This window comes from Aythya marila (genome assembly GCF_965140915.1).
Source record: "Aythya marila genome assembly, chromosome: 1".
Lineage (NCBI taxonomy): Eukaryota > Metazoa > Chordata > Aves > Anseriformes > Anatidae > Aythya > Aythya marila.
This window is the reverse complement of record NC_139042.1, coordinates 106590911-106613492: the sequence shown is the minus strand read 5'-3', so window position 1 is coordinate 106613492 and position 22582 is coordinate 106590911.

Here is a 22582-nt window from a genome sequence, read left to right as displayed (position 1 = left end):
TGAGATACAAAGACTGGGAAGGAATAGGCAGAATATATATAAATTATATATATTTAAGAATTTGGGGAAGTATTTCTTTTTATGACTCTATCTTTCCATGTCTAGTTCACTGTATGGATGGGTATTGATCTTTAAATGCAATACCTCCAAAGCTCTTTCTGTATGCTTTTGACAGCTCCCCCCACCCCCCCCCCCCTTTTTTTTTTTTTTTTAAAAAAAAAAAGCCAGGAACATTTAACACAGTTCTTCCTTGAGATATCATTAAAATATGCTAAGTAAGGTGTAAGAGGGAATGCAGACATTTTTAAAGGTTATGATCTATGACAATACTTCTTAGCTTTAGAGTTAGTTTAATTGAATTAATTGTAGCATTGAAGAAGCTGAAGAACAAAGAGAGCTCCGACTCTGAATGTATTAATGGAAAATATTTGACCTTTTCAGTATGTTACATTTTGATTGGCACTCCTTTCTACTGTAGCCCTCTTAACAATTATTTCTTTATTTTTTCCCCATAAAAATAAGGTAGGTGTGTCAAAAATCCAAAGTACAGCTGAAATAATTGGAGAGAGCCAAAACAGGAAACATACAAGTGTATACGTACACACTCTTCCATAATTTGGAGGACATTAGCAATGGGGTTTTCATTCTGTTGGCAAAGCTTTTATCAAAAAGAAAAAGCCAAATTAATTTACACTTTATTTTTTTTTTTAATTACAAAGCTAATTTTGGTTTTATTTTAGCTTACAAAATCTTAGAGAAGACACTTTTTTTTTTTTTTTTTTTTTTTTTCCCTGTCTTTGGACATTTTTGAACTTGCTAAGATAAAATCACTTTTCTCAGAAAAGCAGCAAGAATTTCAGATATCATGATATTTATCCAGGATATAAACATTTCTTTTACCTCTACATTCTTCAGCTTCATGACTGGATACATGTTGTTCATGTTCTCATCTAGCATTTTAATGTGTGCAGCCTGTCCAGCTCCATAGTCTGGTGATTATAGGTTACTAATTCCACAATTCATTGATATTTTCAAGACTTGTGCTCCTCATATATAATGTGCATTATATATCAAAATTTAGGTAAATGGCACCTCACCAGCCTATGAATGTTAACCTTTTCTCCCCTAGAGTTTACACAGTCTTGCTTCATACTCAAAACTTCAGTCATAGCTCCTACAGTACTCTACAGCTGATCAAGGAAAAAAAATCCTGTCTGCTTAGCCTACAGAATGCTTCCAGCATTTAGATTTTACTGGAATACTTTACTGCCAAAAAATTGTCAATTTTGCTCTTGTTTAAAATAAATAAAATAATAATAATAAAAACAAACAAGCAAAAAACACAATTTATGTGTTAATTTCTGATGTCAACTGGTTCATTGAAAATACCCAACTTCACTTTACATGCAAATTTCTCTATACCCTCAGAGGTTAAGAAACATGAATTTCTACACAAACAATATCTTTTTCTGTAGTTCTGTAATTTTTTTGCAAAATCAAAACAGAAATTGCTTTTCTTATACAGCTTAAAGCATGCTTGAGGCAAAAATCTGGGCTTGTTTTCAACTGATGAAGAATTCGTTTGCAGACTACCTAAGCACCATGTTTCTAGGTTGCTGTTGCATCTATTTAATCTACTTGTAAATTGTCTAGGAGCAAAATACTCAGATTTTCAGTATTGAAATCTGATTGGTATTTTCCCTTTCTGAAGTTGAAAAGTCAGTGAGTTGGTTCAATTTCATTCATTAATCATTTATAATTGCTGAATTATTCACAAAAAGTCTCATAATGTGCTTTTGATATTGCAGGAAGAATATGTTATAAATAAATTTCTACCCCTCATTTTAAATTCCTATGTTCTTGACTTCAGTTTTCTGTGTAGAAAAACAATTCAACATATCACCAGATCACTTCAACTTCTTTGAAAACACATTTCAAGAGCCTTGATGGATCTCTTGCTCAGCAATTGGCCTTGGGAAAGTATACTCTTTGTGTTACACTTTGTCATATGCAGTAATCTGTCAGAAAGTGAACAGCAAATGCAATGGATAGCTGAAAATGATCATTTAGTATTGTCACATTAATTGTGTATTTGACACTGTGAGAGATAGTTTTGTCATGCATATGGTCAATGTTGATTTGAGGCTATAACTGGTGAATTGGCCATATGCCTGGTGTCTGAAGAGTTCTGAAGCATATCTTAACCTGCAAGTTATCTCACTCTCTCTTCTAACCTTTGAAGACTAGGGCTGATAATGTCTTCCACATAAGGTGCTCCACTGAAGTGAAGCTGAATGGTTGTGATGTCTTTCCAATTGCCTACAAAGCAATTTTGAAGGAACCTTCACTTTTATTAACCCCAGAGGTCTTTCCATTTGTTTGGCTTTTCTAGTCTGTATCTACCTTTCACTGTCCAGCTAAATTGACAGAGCACTGAGTCGTGTTCTATATAGCATGCTTCTTTGTAGGAATCCCTTTAAAAGCTCTAGCACTTAAGAAAAATCAATAGTGCTTATGGTATCTTGCAGGCCTCACCTCTCCTGCCTGCTAAATTCCCATAAACCCATTATTAGCCTGCATTGAGTTACTGTTGGAAAAGGAAAGTAAACATTACATCTTGAAAACACTCACGTGGCATTGCCCTTGAATAATGTTGTCTATCCTTCCTCAATTAATTTAGTGGAGCTATGTTGATTTAGAAAGAGAAAGAAGAGCTGTGCAAAATGTATTGTAGGTATAGAGCCAAGTATATATATATTGCATACAAATCCACTATGTTCAAATGAACCCAAAGAAAATTGGCTATTTTAAACAACTCTTTAAAATATAAATCATTTTGAAAATAACAAAATATAATTTCTTCAAAATATATTTTAAATTAAAATTAAAATATATTATAAAATTATATTATATAAAATTAAAATATATTATAAAATATATTATACAAAATAAATTTAAATTAAAATATATTAAAATATATTTTAAATTAAAATTAAATTAAAATTAAATTTAAATTAACATCTTTAATCTCATTCCTTATGACAAGCACTAAAAGTGAAAAAACCTACTGAGATGTATCTCAGTTTACCTGTTATTCACAGTTCAGATTCTCTTCTTTTTTATCTTGCACATCCTTTGCAGTTCTTTGAGTATTATGACCATGATTGGTTTCTTTTAAAATAAGAAAGAGATGGAGTCTGTTTTGGTTTGTTTATTAATTAATTACTCTACTTTTTTTTTTTATTATTATTTTTATGGAGTATCCCAGTGGCTAGAATAGCCATGTAGTATATATGGGTCCCAGTCCAAACCCCCTCATTTGCTTAGTAGTCTCAAATATTCCTTGCCATTGAATAATGATCAATTTACCAAGGCCCTGGAAGCTTCAGCAGTCCTTATGCACCTATTAAGGGAGGATGGGGAATTTCCCATTCTGCGTGTTGAAGATTTTTTTTCTTAAAATAAAAACATTAACGATTTTTATTTCAAGAATGACAGTGCAAGCGTATGTATCATTCTGAAGTCTGATGGTGATGATGACATTTCCTGGAAAGGACTCAGTTATGTTCATACAACATTTCTGAATTTTTGTAATCAGGCATAATAATTTAACAGTCTCTGTAGATGAGTCTGTAAGCTGAGCCCATAGCTTTTTCCAGAGTTTGCCCTGTATGTCATGTTGAAGAGAAATGATCACTTCCCAATTTTTTTTTTTTTTTTTTTTTTTTTTTTCTCCTCAGTGGGCTAGGAGTTGTCATTCCCAGAAACAGTTTGGTAGTCAAATCATGCTTTGCCAATATGAATAGGGGAATGTTAGAATTCACTGGAAAGAAGTGCAAGGGTCCTGCATGGTGAATATTCTGTCATGGTTGAGAAGAGTCCAGTCCTTTAAAACAAATTACAAATATTTATGTGCTAAATAAGTGAGAAATTTGATGAAATGGTCCTCTCTATTGTAAAGAAAAAACATATTGCAAATGGAGAAACTGTAAAGTGCAATGACACCTTTAGTTTATTTATAGCCTAAATCTAGCATATTTACTGTCAGACTAAAACATAAGGTGAGTTTTCCCTCAGAATCTGCTTCCTGTGGAGGAACATATTTTTTCTCTGGCTCATTATACTTTTACCATCGTAAAAAAGTCTTTCACCCTTTTTTAAACACATAAATGACTGGCATTTCACACCTCATCTGCAGAAATAGTGGCTTTTGGCATCTCCTATGCCACAGAGGAAAATATGAAGCATGCCAAAGAGAGTTCTGGATTTGTAACTACAATGAGTGTGGTCTTTCTATTTTGTCATTTTTGCTGCCCTAGAGATAAGAGTATTGACTCCAGTAGCTTTAGGATCAGGCTTTAATTCCTTAATCTGTAATTTCATTCTTTGATACTTCATGTATAAACTACACAATATCAATGTTAATTTTTATCTGTTTCATAATATCTTTTGATGCACAAGTACTCACACTGTTCTTTTTCTTTGCTGTGATATGCCATACTGGTGTGGGACCATGCCAGGTTTAAAAGTTGACTCATTATCTTTATAGATTTATTTGAATTGTAAATACTTACTGTAGATAAATATTCTGTGACAGTGTATAAATATACTAACATCTTTGAGGTTTTAAACTAAATATTACCACTCAGGTAGTGGGATAGAACTGGAGATTAGGGAAGTGTTGATTTTAATCAATGTTATATAATAGCCACAGATCCATGAAAGAGTTCGTGCTGTGACTTAAAAGAATATAGAAAACTTAATTTAGCATACAAAGCAGCCCGTTTAGGGGAGAATTATATATTAAAAAGTAAGTAAAGTGGATTTCAATATCTTAAACCAAATTTCAATGTGATCAAAGAAGACAGTCAACTCTACCAGACAGAGCTGAACTAGTTGCTTTAGATACCAAAATCTCCAAATATTTTTAAAATCCATGCCCTGATGTAATCATTTGGATATTTTCTTTTGGTATCTGGAACCTTAGGATTTCATCCCAGAACTAAGCCTTGTTTACATCAAGCAAAAAGAGATTAGACACCTCTGAAATTTATATCAGAATTCTTCTCTTTATAAAATCATACATTTTTATTACTTCTAATTAAATTTTCAGCAGCCTTCCTAGGCTCAAAAACTTTGTGTTTTCCAAGAGGTGTTTGGAAAGTCTGATTTGCCTTAGGTCAGAATATGTAACTGGAAAAAAATTTTTTTCTCTTCTTTATCATCACATAATTTCTCTTCCCAGAGAGGTTGTAGAGTCTCCTCTGGAGATACTCAAAACCCACCTGGGTGACGTGCTGCATAATGGGTGATCCTGCTTGGCAGAGGGGTCTTCTAGATCGTCTTCAGAGGTTCCTTCCAACCTTGGCCATTCTGTTACTCTGATAATATTTGTATCATGTAAACACATGATCCTTCTTTCATTTTTAGTGTTTTAGTGACTATTATAAAGTAAACATTTCTTCAAAATTCATCTTCTACGTGTACAAGAATCATAACCACTCTGTCAGTGTTCCATGAATAGTTTTTTTTAATGATATATAAATAAATATTTCCACACACAATAGGCTATTCATTCCTCTTGAAACAGATTCTCAAAATTAAGCTTCAATCAAAACATGAAATGGGTTTGTTTTGCTCAGATTGGTACCTAGTATCCATATCAGCACACAATTTAACGTGGTGGGTAGTTTTGTTTAGAGGAAACTGAAGTAAAAAGCTGAGGTGTATAAACAAAACTGTTAGACCACAATTCACCAGTGTCCAGTGATATCAACACATCTTTTATAGTTTTTTGAGAATAATACAGGAAAAATAATATTAGAAAAACAAGAGGAAGCTGCTTTCTCATATGTAACATCAATCTCTGTACTTACTGTATTCAGGGCATAAATTGGTTAAGGTCAAAAACTGTCAGTTTAAATTTTGTGCAAACTGGCAAACTGATTTAAAAAAAAGATTACTTTAAAATCTGACAGGTAGACAATAGGCAACCTAATGAATCATTGGACAACATCACAAACTGTGACATGAGATTGCATGAAGGAGCAAGCCATATATTGTTTTCCTTGATGTTGTCATATAACAAAAGCAATATACAAAAATACATCTCAGTCATCTCAATAATTCTGGAATAAGCTGGTCTCTCTCTCTCTTTTTCTTTTTCTTTTCTTTTCTTTTCTTTTCTTTTCTTTTCTTTTCTTTTCTTTTCTTTTCTTTTCTTTTCTTTTCTTTTCTTTTCTTTTCTTTTCTTTTCTTTTCTTTTCTTTTCTTTTCTTTTCTTTTCTTTTCCTTTCTTTTCCTTTCTTTTCCTTTCTTTTCCTTTCTTTTCCTTTCTTTTCCTTTCTTTTCCTTTCTTTTCTTTTCTTTTCTTTTCTTTTCTTTTCTTTTCTTTTCTTTTCTTTTCTTTTCTTTTCTTTTCTTTTCTTTTTTCTTTTTCTTTTTTTTTCCCAATATAGATTATGTGAATTATCAAAATAATTTTTAAGAATGTTGCTTTATATATATGTACATATTACTGCAAGAATGTCAGCTTATCTCTTGGTGATGGACGGTGCATTTCCTTTACAAATGCTTAGGTTAAACAGAAATTATTAAGATCTATTCATGCACAGATCTTGTAATAAGATGGAAGACTGACCAACACCCTCTCTCCCATACAAGAACAACAGAAAAAAGAAACAGCAAACGCTCCAAACAAATACACAACAGCCAGGGAAAATGAAATCCTTTGGGAAAACTTTGTCATCATCTGCCACTGTTCTGCCCACTCTGATGGGTAATCATTTTGCACAGTTTCTCCAGATATCTTTTGCCCTGTGGGAGAGATGACAGTGCTTTTCATCCAGTCTCCAAACTAGGAAAAACTGTGGTCAAATATTCACAACTGCCAACTTCAAAGCAATTTTTCCATGGCAACCATACCTCAAAAGCTGGAGTTGCAGAACTTGCCAATTAGCAACTCCAAAGGGGGACATTAGCTTCTTCAAAAACATAGCAGACACTGTTCTTAATCACTGGTTGTTTTCAGCCTTACAGCAAACACTAAGCAAACACTAACCATACAAGTGTAAGATTGACTACTTAGAAAGAAGTTGATGATGCATGAAAATAACAACACATATTGTGCTCTACTTTTTAATAAAGAATAATTATCCTCAGTAAATCGTCAGTACTATTTTATTGTTGTTTAATTAAAATGAGTCATATTTTCTCATTATCTCCGACAGTAAATCATGCGTTAACAGCCACAAAATATGCTTTCAGTAATTCTCAGTTATATTGCTGCTTGGAAATGAACAGGTACCATAAAGCAAAGGGAATGAGCATAAATATGAACATGTAGAAAGGATTGTGTAGCTGTCCAAGACTTCTGTTCATAAAGATAAAACAGATTGGAGAAAAAAAACATATAAGAAACAGAAATATAGAAATCAATATAGAAATATAGAAATCAATATAGAAATATAGAAATCAAGTATGCTATGTCCTTAACCTGCAAAATCACTCTGTCTCCTCTGAAGTCTGTGGAAGGCTATTGCATTTTTAGGGATGTATTTATTTAAAAATTTCCTATATTTAAAAATTAAATAAAATAAAAACACAAAATGACAACCACCATCATTTATAATTTGAAAACAAAAAACAAACAAACAAACAAAAAAAAAACAAACAAAAAACCCCACTATTTTTATTAGCCTTTCTAAAGTAATTATTTCTTTATTCACATAAATAATGTGCCATCTCCTTCAGAAGTCACATATATTTCAGCAATTTCAGCAAGAGTAAGAAATACATGAACTTTACCTATTAATTTAAATAAGGTGTCATTTATGAAGCCCAATTATTTCCATTACCATATACACTGTAATGCTGCTAACTAATTTATCGCTTACCATCCTATCATAAAACCCCAGTTATCTTGCTCATCTTGTGTTTCTGGCTATGTTCATGCCACTTTGACATCTGGTGCATTTGAGAAGAAGATCTGTGCAAATTGTAAACATTTAACCAACTTGCGGACCTCTCCAAGCAGTTGATATTACTTTTCTTTTACATTAAATCAGGATCGTATCAGCAGAAATGGAGATTACAAAATGTTATATGAACCTTGACTGACTGAATGCTGTTTCATAAGACACTGTGTGTTTAGAAACAGGAAGGTTAGGAGGTGTACTGAGTTCAAGTCACAGGCATTGTCCCAGTTGCATCAGACCATGAGAATGGAGTACAGGACTGCTGGCTGATGGATTAATGTTACTCCCAGAAGGCCCTGTTTTGCATAGTTTCACAAAACATTACAGACTATATGCTAGTCAGTGTCACAGTGCTGATATAGCACCACAAAACCTGTATAAAGTAACACAGACTGTCTCAAAAGCAAGAGCCCATGGCAAAAGCAGGCCATGGCAAATGGCCATATAATGAGGGCAAACTGTTTAAGACTCAAAATCAGTGTATGAGTCTTGACAGATCAGTATAGTAACGGGAGCAAAATAAAATCACATTTTACCAATTTAAAGCCAGATTCTGACACACAAATATTGTCTTCTCCAGTAGAAGAGCATTCTCCTCTCCTCTCCTCTCCTCTCCTCTCCTCTCCTCTCCTCTCCTCTCCTCTCCTCTCCTCTCCTCTCCTCTCCTCTCCTCTCCTTTTTCTCTTTTTCTTCCTTTCTTTTCATTCCAGTCTTTTAGCACTTCCAACTCAAATTCCAATATTTTACTTTAATTCCAACTCCATATCCTTATTCTTTTTGAAGCAAACTTAGACTTCTTGCTTACACCCGTCACTCAGTTTCTGCTTCCTTAAAACTTTGAATTTGTAAAATCCTTCTTTAATAAGACCACCCTCCATAATCTTGTAGTCTTTTCAACTCCTTTTCAAACTGACATCTCTTTCTTTATTAGACTTCTAATACATTTTTATATTTGTTTTGAATTATAGTTGAATGTCTTCTCAATGCAGCACAGTTGCAACTTGACATTTATTAAGTACTGTGTACACATGCATATTCTTGTAAGCACTGGCAGATACCTAACCTCTTTTTTTCTTTCTTTTTTGTTTTTTAACAATTACTTTTGAAAAAAGGGTATTTAAATGATTTTATTTTACTGGTTTCTCCATTTTAACGTTGCTTTTATGCACTCAGTTACATCTTTATGTAACTGCAAAGGAGCATACCACTGGTTGTGATTTTTAAAGTGAGTAATGTATTATGTCACTTATTTATCTTATTTGTACTATATATATATAAATCACTCATTCCATGTGATGTAGATGAAAATGTGAAAACTGCATGCAATGACAGTAATAATATATTCAGCTCCTCAGGGTAAAATATATCAGACATCCTACACACCTAGGTGATACACCAGTAGAACACTCACTATTTATATGACCGGTGTTAAAAAAATAAACCATATTTTCCTCCTCCCCTTAATTCTTTTTAGCACAGTTTCTATTCTTTATAATATTGCTATATTTTTAATATAGAATTTTATAAAAACAAGCAGGTGATTCAAAGCTAAAATTTGTTCTTATTGATTACATGAGAGCAACACACTCTCCTATCACTTGTAATTTCACGCACCTTATTCACACACCTAAAAGCAAGAATTCCATCTTCATTGTGCCATAGATCATTATAAACTGCTTTCTCCTAGCATAATACACTGTTATTATTGGTTCTGGTTCTTGAAAACATGTCCATTGAACAACATTTGAAAATTCTACATTAAAACTATTATGTACAGTGTGATGTATGTGAGAGTTAAAAAAATAAAAATAAATATCACCAAAGCTGCCTAAGTTATAACTGGAAGAAATAGAAGCAGTATTTAGATGACCTCAACTATATTTATATGTCCATAATATGTGGAAATGCCAAGGGTATCCAAATGCAACAACATTTGGACATCAATAAAATAATATTTGATATTTCTACAGGAATGTTACTGCATTTTTTTCATGCTGACCTGGTTTTGACTGGGGTGTGCCATGTTTCAGATTTAGGATGAGAATAATGCTGATAACTTGCCAATGTTTCAGTTGCTGCAGAGCAGTGCTCACACAGAGTCAAAGATGTTTCAGCTCCTGGTGCTGCTCTGCCAGCGAGGAGGCTGGACGGGGACACAACCAGGACATCTGGCCCGGGCTGCCCAAAAGGATGTCCTGTGGCATGTGGCATTGTGCTGAACAATAAAAGCTGGGAGGGTTGGCCTGGAGCAGGGGGACTGCTTCCTGGGATCTGGCTGAGTGTTGCTTGGTGGGTGAGGAGCAATTACATTGTGCATCACTTGTTTACATACATATATATGTATAAGCTCACTTTAAACTATCTTTATCTCAGTCCATCAGGTTTTTTTTTGTTGTTGTTGTTTGTTTGTTTGTTTGTTTGTTTGTTTTTTCCTTCTGATTTCCTACCCCATCTCACTGGGTGTGAGGGGAGGGGAATGAGTGAATGGCTCTGCAGTGCTTAGCTGCCTGCTGGGTTAATCCACAACAAGTGCCTATTGGTATAGTATCCCAAGTGTCCGATCATTTCTGAAGTGGAGTTTACACTGACTTGCTTTATAAAAATGTCACAAAGGTTTTCACATTAAAAAAAAAAAAAAAGTGTTAAAATTTACACCTGCATCTTTGGTAGCAATAACTGTGCTGCATCATTACTATGGATTAAAAGTCTAGAAGTAAAGAACTTGAAAACACTTGGAGAAAATTCATTCTAAACCATGTTTTATTGTTAGAATATTATTGAATTCCAAATAGTGATGTTGCTTCTATCACCTTGCTCTTCGTGGCTTACTCCCTTCCACCCATTTCATGGGTATAAAGCAGAATTATTTGAGCAGCATTCAATACAGTGTGACTGAATGAATCTAGGAAGAAAAATAAATTGAAGTCTGGAATCATTGAAGTTTTCTGGAATGCCATAGAATCACAGAATAATTTAAACTGCAAGAAGCCTCTATATATGTATATATACATATTCTTCTACCTTTACAAAACTCTTGGCTGCTCAGTGATCCTGAAACCCTCACCATCCTTTTCCTCCCTGCCTGTAGGTGTTCCTGACAACTGAATATTTACTGTGGATTCGTTGACTGTGAACAGCACAGGGCATGGTTAATCTATGCAGAAGATCTGTATGATCTCTCTGATTCAGCAGAATCTGTACGTATTCGTATCTTTAAGATTTAGGAGACGTGAGTAATGAGAAGAAGAGGGTGTGGAACTACAGAAGACCTGGAGTATTCCATGATTCGTTTCATGAGGTGAAATCAGTGTTTATCACTTGGCATTTTCTTACATGATGTTGAGTTTCCACAGCCTCAGGGATTACTTCCAAGAATAAGATAGTAATGGAAGTAGCTTTTGGAAATACAAAGACTGCTTTAAAGAAATGGATTCATTCTCTCATTTTAAACTCCAAGAAGTTAGGTCAGGACTTACCATGTGTTTATTTTAATTTGTTTCATTTTCCAAAGCTTAACAAAATAATTGTCTGGAAGATGTGGCATCATATCATTGTTCCAAGAGGACATATTTTATTTTAGAAAAGTTTATCAGGATCATGACCATCCAATATGTGTGCTCTACTATAATCTCTGTTAGCTGGAGAAATCAGCCAATGCATATTTATACTGCCCAGTATCACTTCTCCAAATAACAACAACAAAGCAGAGATAGAGAGCCTGCTAGTTAGTAGCTTCTTGACATGTCACACAGCGAAGACACATATAGAGAATGATTTTCTACTTCCCCTTGATTAAGAGCACAACCTCAGATTAGGAGATACTGCTGTTTAAAAAAACTGAGGGATGGGGAGGGGAATGAAATAAATAAATAAATAGCCACAGAGCTATTATCTAGGAAGAACCTTTTTATTTAAAAGACTGTGAACTACAAATTGCACACTTTTTTGTTGTTGTTGTTTGTTTGTTTGTTTTTTGTTTTGTTTTGTTTTGTTTTTAGGAACCAGCTCAATTAATCTCCATTTTCTTTTCTACGCTGTTCTGCTCATTGCTGTCATGGAGGAACAACCTGACCTTATTTTCCCCCCTCAGTATCGTACCCTTCTAGCGAAGCTGTGCTAGGTTGGACCACATTTTTTCTTCTCTTGTTGTTCCTGTTGGAAATCTCTTGCACCTGCAGGCAGATGTATTCACAAGTACAAGGCAGTTCTCTTCACGACACGTGCTGAACCTGAAGGATGTATAATAAAAAGCGTTAGTATTCTGCTTTTGACAGAGAGTCCCTAAGAGTAACCTTCAAAGGTGCAAGCATGTAACTCACTAGTATTACATAGCTCCCCTGGGATCAGGCTGCCGCAAGCAGTGAGATTGCAGCAGGGTTCACAAAGCTCTTTTAGTTCAAAGTGCAGCCTTGCAGGATCTTAACTCAGGAGACCCACAACTTGTGTGCCAGCTAACCTAATGGTCACTGTGCAAACTTTATGGGTCATTCAGCACCTAAGCACTGCTGTGGTACTTGCTGTTTTCTTTCCACACAGAAAAATTCCGCAGCAACAGAAATGTTAACATTTGTTGAGGCTCATGATCTTCATGCTTTGGACTCTGGATTTTTTTCACAGAGCTGACAGACAGAACTCTTTCAGGGACCAAAGCCTGACCTTGGCAGTAATTAGTGGGCTCAGTTTGCTGAGGATGCTGAGACTGCATTCTCTGAATTGTGTTGTGCTAATTCCTGCAGGAGTCTCTGGAAAAGCTCATTCCATATTTTATGACCCATGAATTGTTACATTATGGTTTCTTATCAGACTTGCCTTAAAAACATCAAGATTTTGCCTTATAAAATGCACTTATCATTTCCTAGAGTTTCTCTGGATTGGGTAGGTCAAGAAGAAGATTTTGATAATGTAACTTTCTACTTTTGTAAAATCAATATTTTCATTTTAATGGTCATTTCAGTGAGAGAGGTTTGTTCACTCTGAATACCTAGAAGTAACTATTGTTAGGAGAATATACATGTTTCAATCCATTTGCTTTTGGAATGCAAGTTTATTAAACAATTCATTTATTAATGAAGTTGCAGTAGTGCTGACAGTGGTTTATTGAATTAAAACAGCTGGAATCAACAGATTTAGGGCATCTGACAGTATAGGATTTACTGACATTGTGACTTGACCCAGCAAGCAAGTACTACACACCATTCACTCATGCCCCCCTCTCCCCAATAGGACTGGGGAGAGAATGGAGAAAAAAAAAAAAAAAAAAAAGGTAGAATTCGTGGGTTGAGATAAAGACAGTTTACTAGGACAGAAAGGGAAGGGAAATAATAGTAACAACAATATATACAAAACAAGTGATGCACAATGCAATTTCTCCCCACTCACCAACCGATGCCCAGGCAGCCCCCCAGGCAACCATGATCCCCCAACCTCCCACCCCCACCCCCATGGCCAACCATTCCATTTTTTTTTGTTGTTCAGCACAATGCCACATGGCATGGGACATCCCTTTGGGCAGCCCGGGCCAGCTGTCCTGGCTGTGTCCCCTCCCAGTTCCTAGTGCACCACCAGCCTCCTTGCTGGCAGCGCAGCACCAGGAGCTGAAACATCTTTGACTCTGTGTGAGCACGGCTCTGCAGCAACTGAAACATTGGCTAGTTATCAACACTATTCTCATCCTAAGTCCAAACCTGGCATATACCAGCCCCTAAAAAGAAAATGAACTCTATCTCAGTCAATATGAGGACAGGCGATTCAAAGTGAATTAATACCTAACGGCAAGTCCTTTGTTTAATTTTTCAAAATTTTAATTCTCATCTTACATAATAAAGGCTTTTTTTTTTTTTTTTTTTTATTTTTTAAAGAGGTGTATATGTAGTGGAGGACGTGCAAAAAAAACCCTCATCTGTGTATTGTATTGCCAAAAATGGTATTTTTTAGTAGCACAGACTAAGCATTGCGCATGAAAACAAACCTTTTGGTTAGTGCGTCAGATGTGGCAGTAAGTATTTTGAGTCATATATTCCACCTTAGAAGAGGAAATATATTACCAATTATTAGTTAAGTAAATCTGATCCATATAATATGCCTATCTAGAGCAATGGACACATGCAATACAGGTTACTGAGATAACACCAGTGTCCTTGTGTACTGAACCTTAGTTTTTCAGCCTTGCTTGGGCTGGTATGACCTTTGGACTTTGGAGACCTGAGCAAACATCTTCACCTAGCTATGTACTGTTCCATGTGTCTAGTGCTGCTTTCCACATTATCACTTAGATTCAACAGAGTAGATGAGAGAGAGCAAATCAGTTATGACTTTGAAGAAGGTTGAAGTTTACTTCAGGAATGCTCAGCCACACAGAATACATTATAGAAAGATAAAGTTTTTCAGAGACAGAAAGAGTGCATTACTGTACAGGCAAAGTTTTCATTCAGATTTATACTGTTAAAAGACAGAATAAAAAGCAGGAGACAACATCTGAGCAGAGGAAAGTTGTTCTGGGAAATCCTAGGGTAAAGAATTTGGCTATGGAAGACAGCCAGTGAAGCTGGATTTCTAATTTGTGTGGATGAAGGAACAGTGTTGGCCTGTGTCTCACATGGAAAAAAAAATATCATAGAAGGAAGGTTTCCAAATGCAGAATTAGGAGTTTCAGCACACCCTACATTTTGAAGAACAAAGGAGTCACAAGAAGATTTACAAAAAGGCCAGAATATCCTTAGGGAAATCTCAGTGAAGGAAAATCATGGCACCTGGTGGTGAAGCTTATTCTGTGTATTAAATGCGGTTTTAAAAATGGGATTAAAAAGCAATTTTGCCAGTGATCAAAGCCTATCTAGAAAACTAGAGCAAAAAGCATCAAAACACCATACCAGAGCTGTTGACCGGAAAAATTTAAATGTTAAAAATATATTTAGCTCTTCCCCAGTAGAGGTCAAGCTCTCTATAGGCAAAACTGAAGACTACGATAATAGCTCATCAGGAACATGTTCTTTGTAGAAGTGATATACAGCAATTTCCAACTACTTACAAACTTAAAACAGAAGAAACCATTATTCAAAGAACCCATTGTTCACTTGTACATAGTCATGTGCATATCTCATTAATGTGTTTTTTTGTTGTTGTTTTTGTTTGTTTGTTTGTTTGTTTTGATCAGATAGGCTATGTTAAACAGGTATGTGTGTGTCTGTGCACACAATATATATTTAAATGAATATGTGTATGCACTGTTACAAAGTGCATGGAGTACATGCATATATATTTGAATGAACGTATGCGTACTTTTCTTGAAAATCTGGTGAAAAAGCCTACTGAACTGATTACATTAAAACAAGTAGTTCCTACCTCTAGCAGACCTGTTGCTTCTAATCTTTGCAGGGTAGGTGTACATAACCAATGTTTCAAGACAATGGAGACGTACCCTATATAAAAAGAAAATTCAAAACATTTAGGAGAACAGTAGGGCAACAGAAGGAATGAAAGCAGGACCTTACTGGATAACTGAATTTTTAGCAATGTGGAAATTACTTTTGTTTTTAAAGAAAGGCAATTTGATAAAATCTTAGACTGTGTAATTAAACTTTGCAAGTATATATATATATTTGTTACAAATATTCATCACACCTCAGAAACAGTGAGGTATGTACTTGTTTTATCAATTAAGAAGTTGTCATTTAGAAAGACTGAAGACATCTGTGTACTTGTGAATTTCTGTGAATTGCGAGTGATTTACAGTTGTTATGAAGATAGATATACCTGTGATTCCGAGGTTAACAGGGAGTTTTCTGTATGCTAAAGAAGCTTTCTTTATCACCTTTCAATGCTAAAGAAGCTCTCTTTATCACCTTTCACATTAGTTAAAAAATAAAATCACTAAGTGTTCATTTTGAATCTTCATAAAGTTTTAGATGAATCATGAAAAAAATTGCTTGACTAATGAAACCAGATCTTAGTGTAAGAACAATAATCAGGGAAAAGGCAATCATTATAGCAGCATAAAACATAGAAGCTGCAAGAAGGACATTCTTACAGATTTCATTCTTTCTTTGGAATTGCGCATTATTCCCATTTTACTCATGAATAACTTGAAATGGAAAATAAGTGATGTCATATCTTGATCCTTTGTGGAAGAAAGCTCTTAGTTTGTTTCTCATTATAATGCTCTCCTTCTCTTTCTCAGTTACCATTGTAATGTTGCAGGGTTCACCAGGAGACTTCCCAGAGCCTGATTTGTCATAGCATCTGATAAATGCCAAGTTCAGCCATTTTTAATGAAAAGAGTCTCAAGTGTACCTGCCACTGTGTAATATAGTACATTTTCCCAAGGGAAATGTATTCCAGAATATTCCTTGTTTTCTTCTGAGTTTATATATCCGCTTGGAATTCCTTATAATCCTCTTCAAGAATTTTTCATTTATAAGAAATATTGGTTATAAATATATATATAACAGCCAAACAGAAAGCTACAGTTGTGTCCAGCATTCACATGCCGTATTTCAGAACAGATTTAACAGACTCATTAAGCACTAATCTGGATGAACAGTGCTTTCTCAGAAATTTAGCAGAAGACTTTTCTAGCAATGTTCTGAATGCTCTGTTAAAGCAATGTTTTGTTTTTCTCTTTTTAATTAGAAACTCTAAGACTCCATGGTAGCCAGGACTACATGTAGAACGAAGAGAACAGGATAAAAAGGGAATGAAGTTGAATGCACAAGTCAGAAAGATAAAATGCTGTGACACCATCTAAACAGCACAGTGAGATTTGGAGCAGATTTGGATCCACTGAATTAACAGTTGTTTCTTTCCAGAGATTTCAGTGTAGCTGAACAGCATAGCTCTATATCTGGATTCATTTTAGGTATCGCTCATCACTTTTCACTTTCTTCTCCTAGTATAGCCATTTCAGATCAAACAGCTGGAGTTTGATCTACAGAGTTCACTATATATGAACTCTTTAACAAGTGATGTAAGTGATGTGTGCATGATATCAGCCGATCAACACCATTCTGGGAGAAGCAGATTTCAGAAGTATTGAATATAACTAGCCTCTGAGTGACACATGAGGCTGTTATTGCTCTTACCAGGAGCTAGTTATCTACAGCCATATCCCATAGAGACATCAGTGGTGGAAGTGTTCTTTTTTGACTGTGTTTCATACTTTCAGATTTAGAGGAGGACACACGCAGTTTTCAAATAATCCTAGCAACATGAACAACATGTACACCTTGCAAGAACTCTTACAGAAGCAACACTCTTTTGGATCCCTGAAGGTGTTTTATTTACTGCTTAGGCTCATATAAATTTAAAAACTGAAAATGTAAGTGTATATATGGAATTGGATGGCAGTTTTAATTAGGAAAACATTCTGTCCAAAACACCTCAAAACTATCTGTGTTTATTTCTTTTAATAGAAATTAATTCCACATATTTTTAATATATATATATTAATGTACTAGATTACATAATGAGGAGAAATCTAAAAAGCCTCACTCTCTCCAAATTCCACTTCAATGAGAGTCTAATGAGAGGAACACAGGCTTAGAAACCTTAAAAATGGTGAGTCATTACCAACTCTGAAGGTAATACCATGTCATCATAACCATTTTAGCTATCATCATTTTGATCATTCTCTCTTTCCCTCAATTTTCTTTTGACAAAGTATCTAGCAATCTACTGCCAACAAGTTTTTTTTTCAGTTTAGCAGCTAGCAGACGTGACTTAACTTCCCTGGTACTGAGCTTTGTCTCTTGATAGTGAGTGTGTGTCTCCTACAATGCAACACTGGAACATAAGAAAGAGAGGAAAAAACAGGATAAGATGTCCCAGACATATATAATGTAGCCCAGGAAAGTTACTCCATTATGTATTTTCCAAAAAAAAATGAGCTACAATTATGTCACAGAAGTTTTAGAAAAAGGAAAAAATAAAAAAGAGAAAATTAATGTCACAGTTACATATTCCAATCTGAATATTAAAACAATAAAAATTCTCATTATTTGTGAAATATTTTCTCCGTGTTGTCACCTGTGTTTGCTATAGATAGATAATCAATTAATTAATTAAATATGTGATTCATCTCTGCTTGTATAAAGAAAAGATCAGATGGGAAAGCTGAATGTTATTTTATGCATGGAGTTTTAAGCCTTAATGTTAAAATCTGTATTATTTTATGTATCTAAATGTCCCCATCTGAAGATATACTACTTTACAATCCATATTTAAAGAGCCACATCTAATCTGCTCTGAAGATGAATGTTCAGTTTCATCACATTGATGTAGTTTTGTCTTGTTTTGTTTTGTTTTATAACATTACATGTTAGTATGTATATTATTATGTGCATAAACTTGTAAGTATGCTTTTGTTAGCTCTGTTGATTATTTTTATGCCAGAATAATTCACCTCGACAGTCATTGCTACTGGAAACAGAGCAGTAAGAGATGGTGTGACTGCAGTGCAGTCTAGACTGCAAAAGCTACTTCATAACTTAGCAACTTTAGTTAGTAGTAGTAGTAGTAGTAAAGTTAGTCAATTTATATTTACTAACTTCTGTTTAGGTAAGACAAATGTTCTTGATAGTAGTGGTAATGATGATACTTGTTGTCTTATTAAAAAACTAGGGTGAAAATCAGCTCTTCAAGCCCTTTTAATGGGTGTAGGAATGTGATTAATTTGTCCAGTTACCCTTATTGAAAACATAATTTACCTGTTTAGTTGCAAGTCTTACCTATTGTATTTATTTCTTTTGTTTATAGTCATAAATAATTGTGGAGTCAGCACAATCTTTGGTTTAAATCAAACCATGGCATCTGAATATTTTGTTATAGTGTAACAGAAATCATCAAGTGTAAGATCATGGAAAAGAATTTTTTGGAAATTTTTTTTGCCTATCACCTGACATTCACATTTGTACCAGTGGGATTTGAGGTTATATAATACCATTTCAGAAACAAAACACAATCTTAAGTTATATTTTGTCATTTCACTCAAGCTTTTATGAGACTAACATTAAGACTTATCGTTCTTGTAAATATGCTATCTGCAAGTGGGTCTGCTTTTTTTAACAATCCATCCATTATAGGTAACAGAAGTTATAGCTAACTACTGTGATAAATTAGTAGGGGTTTGTTCATTGTCCTTGAGAATTTAAAGAATCTACTGAGGAGATAAGGTTTCACAACTCACGGCATTGTAACATGGGGACAAAGCAAGACATCCTGTTTTGACCCCACCTGAACACAAGCACAACGCATGATCACCGGAGGAAGAACAACGACCCCCAACAACAGACTGCGCAATCTCAGGACAGGTCTCGACAAGTCGACAGGTCTCGACAGGTCTCGACAAGTCTCGACAAGCCGGAACTTCAATGCTATAAAACAGCGACACTGGAAAGGGGAAGTTGCGTGCTGTGGTGGAGCAGAGACCCCCCAGCCGCCCAGCGCTGTTTTGCTTGTGTCTGCTTACTTGATTAATAAAATAATTTCAATAGACCAGTAAATTGTGTGGTCTAATTTATAACAACTACCTGTCCATTTTCACAGGGGATAGAAATTATAAGACAGATCTATCCAAAGAGATAGTCAGTGTTCATTTCCCACGTGAGAAATGGTCTTTGAGGCAGACTGGAAGGACAATGAATATTGTTGAGGAAGATAATTCAACAGGTTGGTGTAGTACACCACTTATCCTCAATAGCTGTGAGTGGCAGTGTCCTCTATGTCAGTAAATGTTTACCATGGAATTCACAGGACCCACGCCCAGTAGGCAAAGCTTATTCTGCTGTTTCTGTACAATAGTTTTGATTGTTAAGTACTCACATGTAAACAAAAACTGAAATGCTCCTGGATCTTACTTAGCTTTAACTCAAAACTACTTGCTCTACTTTTAATTCATTCTCTTCCCCCCACCTCTTCCCCCCCCCCCCAATCATTTTTAGATAAACAATCATATTAGGACCACTGAAGAAAAAAATCTAAAAAAAAAAATAATAAAAAAATACATCATTAGGACTATTCAGGTATTCATGAAGTACTGAAATATGGATAATGACTTGAACATGTCAGTAAAATGATCATCTGTCCCCAATTAATATTGATGTATTGCAGTTGTGAAGGCTTTTAATGATCACATTACTAGGAAATTATTACTGCTCATATAATTTGTTCTTATAATCATGTATTTATCATAGATACAAAAGACAAGTTCCCCAAGAGGACTATTAAAGCCCATATTCAGCTGATGCTTAATTGGTAGAGAAGACAGTCTTTACACTTATGTGGGAACAACCATCTTTTTATCAATATGACTGTCTCTTTTTAATTACAGTCTATATATGTTACACATGTATTATGTTTTATTGACATAAAACATAAGATTTCTGAAAAATATCTTCATGTGGTGGAACAGATAAACAGTCAAACAAAAATCAGACTGAACAACTTCAGAAATTATCTTTAGAGGGGAAAGTGATGAGACAAAAATATTAATACTTCTCAGAGTGCTCTGGGGACCAGTTTTATATGAGGCTATTCAATAACATATTACTTCTGTATCTCATGACTGTGGGTATTGGATCCCAAAATAAAACCACAGATATCTGAAAGCTGTGTTCAGTAGATTACATAGATTTCAGACACTGAATTTTATAGGCTCGGACATAAAATGAGGGCTCCATGGCTAATCACTAAATCTTACTCTACAATATGAGTTCCCTTGTCCAATTGAATTGCCTGGCTGTCTCCATAAACAAATCACAACGGCATGTTGTATCTTCCTTCTAGTTCTAGCTATAAATTAACAATATAGGTGGCTACTAGGTATACATTTTATTATGGTTAAAAATCCTGGAGCCTTGAAATCGTAGTTTGATGGCTGTGTAATTTAGAGTGGTATCTACCAGATGCATTTTCCCTGAAATTGCAAAATGTGTCCAACTTGTGGCCCACTAAATATGAAATTCACTGGTTTGGTTTCTGCATTCCTAGGGCAATCATACCTATGAACCTCAGAGGGTATTTTGCTTATAGGAACTACAGTGTCATACACAGCTTGAAATTATTAAGTAGTTATTGTGGCTAGCCTTTTGTTTTGACTGACTTGTGCAAAAATAAGTTACTGGTCAAATTTTACTCAGATTTCTTTAGTTATATTGATGGTTCCTCTAATTGTTAAAATTTTACATGATGAGAATGTGGTTCCCTATTAAACTTTCTAATTCTAAAATTTCACTTGGATACATATTCACCGTGATTCAGTCTGGTCATTTTGTATACAGGAGATAGCAATCGCTTTCGATGTAAACCTGAGAAATGGATCAAGGTCGGTGTTTGCTGAGAGATACACACATATATGAGAGAGATGGAGAGAAACTTGGCAGGTCTTAGGAATGTCTTGGGATGTTCCTCTTTGGTACGTCATAGTGAATTAACATCACAGCCACTCCAGCTTGCAGAGCCAGAAGAAGATGCTTGTTTTCACTGCCTTTCTTGGAGTTATTGTCAGGTGCCCATAGTCAGCACTTGCCAGAAATATGCCACATATGAACAAGCAGTGAAAACTAGTCTCCAATTCTGCTTTATTAGTTATGTATGACGAGCCAAAGGATAGTTGCTGTATTTACACTCTCCCTTATCCCTGACATTATTGACTTGACTCTGCTGTATAATGAGACTATACATACCTCGCTCAAGGTCTCCCATGAAATCACCATCTCTCCCTTAACCCTCATAAGGATTGTTTGGAAGATTGCCTGTATTTTTTTCTTTATATATATATATATATATATATATATATGTATGTTACTTTATTTTTTTTTGCCTTGGGTTCTGTGCTTTTATTAAACAATGCTCAATTTCCTTTATTTATTTTTTAATATTGTTCTTTATTATTAAAAATATTATTATTATTATTATTATTATGCTTTTCCTTGGGGATATTATTTTGTGTTTACCTCTAATTGTGTGTCTAGATTCCTTCAGGGAACTCCAGCATACAACATAAGTCTATCTTTATAAACTAAGATTACAGATCTGTTTGGCACGGTACTTCTAGCTAGGATAAATTATTTATCATATGCAGGTTTTTACACACACACTGAATAATTGCCAACTACAATAACATTTTTTCTCCTCAAATTGTTGTAATTTTTTTTAAATGAAAATAAAATATCTCTCTCCTAACAGAAATTGCAATATTCCTTTTTATAAGAATCAAAACGGCTGATAGTCATAAGAATCACAGAATCACAGAATCACAGAATTTCTAGGTTGGAAGAGACCTCAAGATCATCGAGTCCAACCTCTGACCTAACGCTAACAGTCCCCACTAAACCATATTGCTAAATTCAACATCTAAACGTCTTTTAAAGACCTCCAGGGATGGTGACTCCACCACTTCCCTGGGCAGCCTGTTCCAATGTCTAACAACCCTTTCAGTAAAGAAGTTCTTCCTAACATCCAACCTAAAACTCCCCTGGCTCAACTTAATCCCATTCCCCCTCGTCCTGTCACCAGGCACGTGGGAGAATAGACCAACCCCCACCTCACTGCAGCCTCCTTTAAGGTATCTGTAAAGAGTGATAAGGTCACCCCTGCACCTCCTTTTCTCCAGG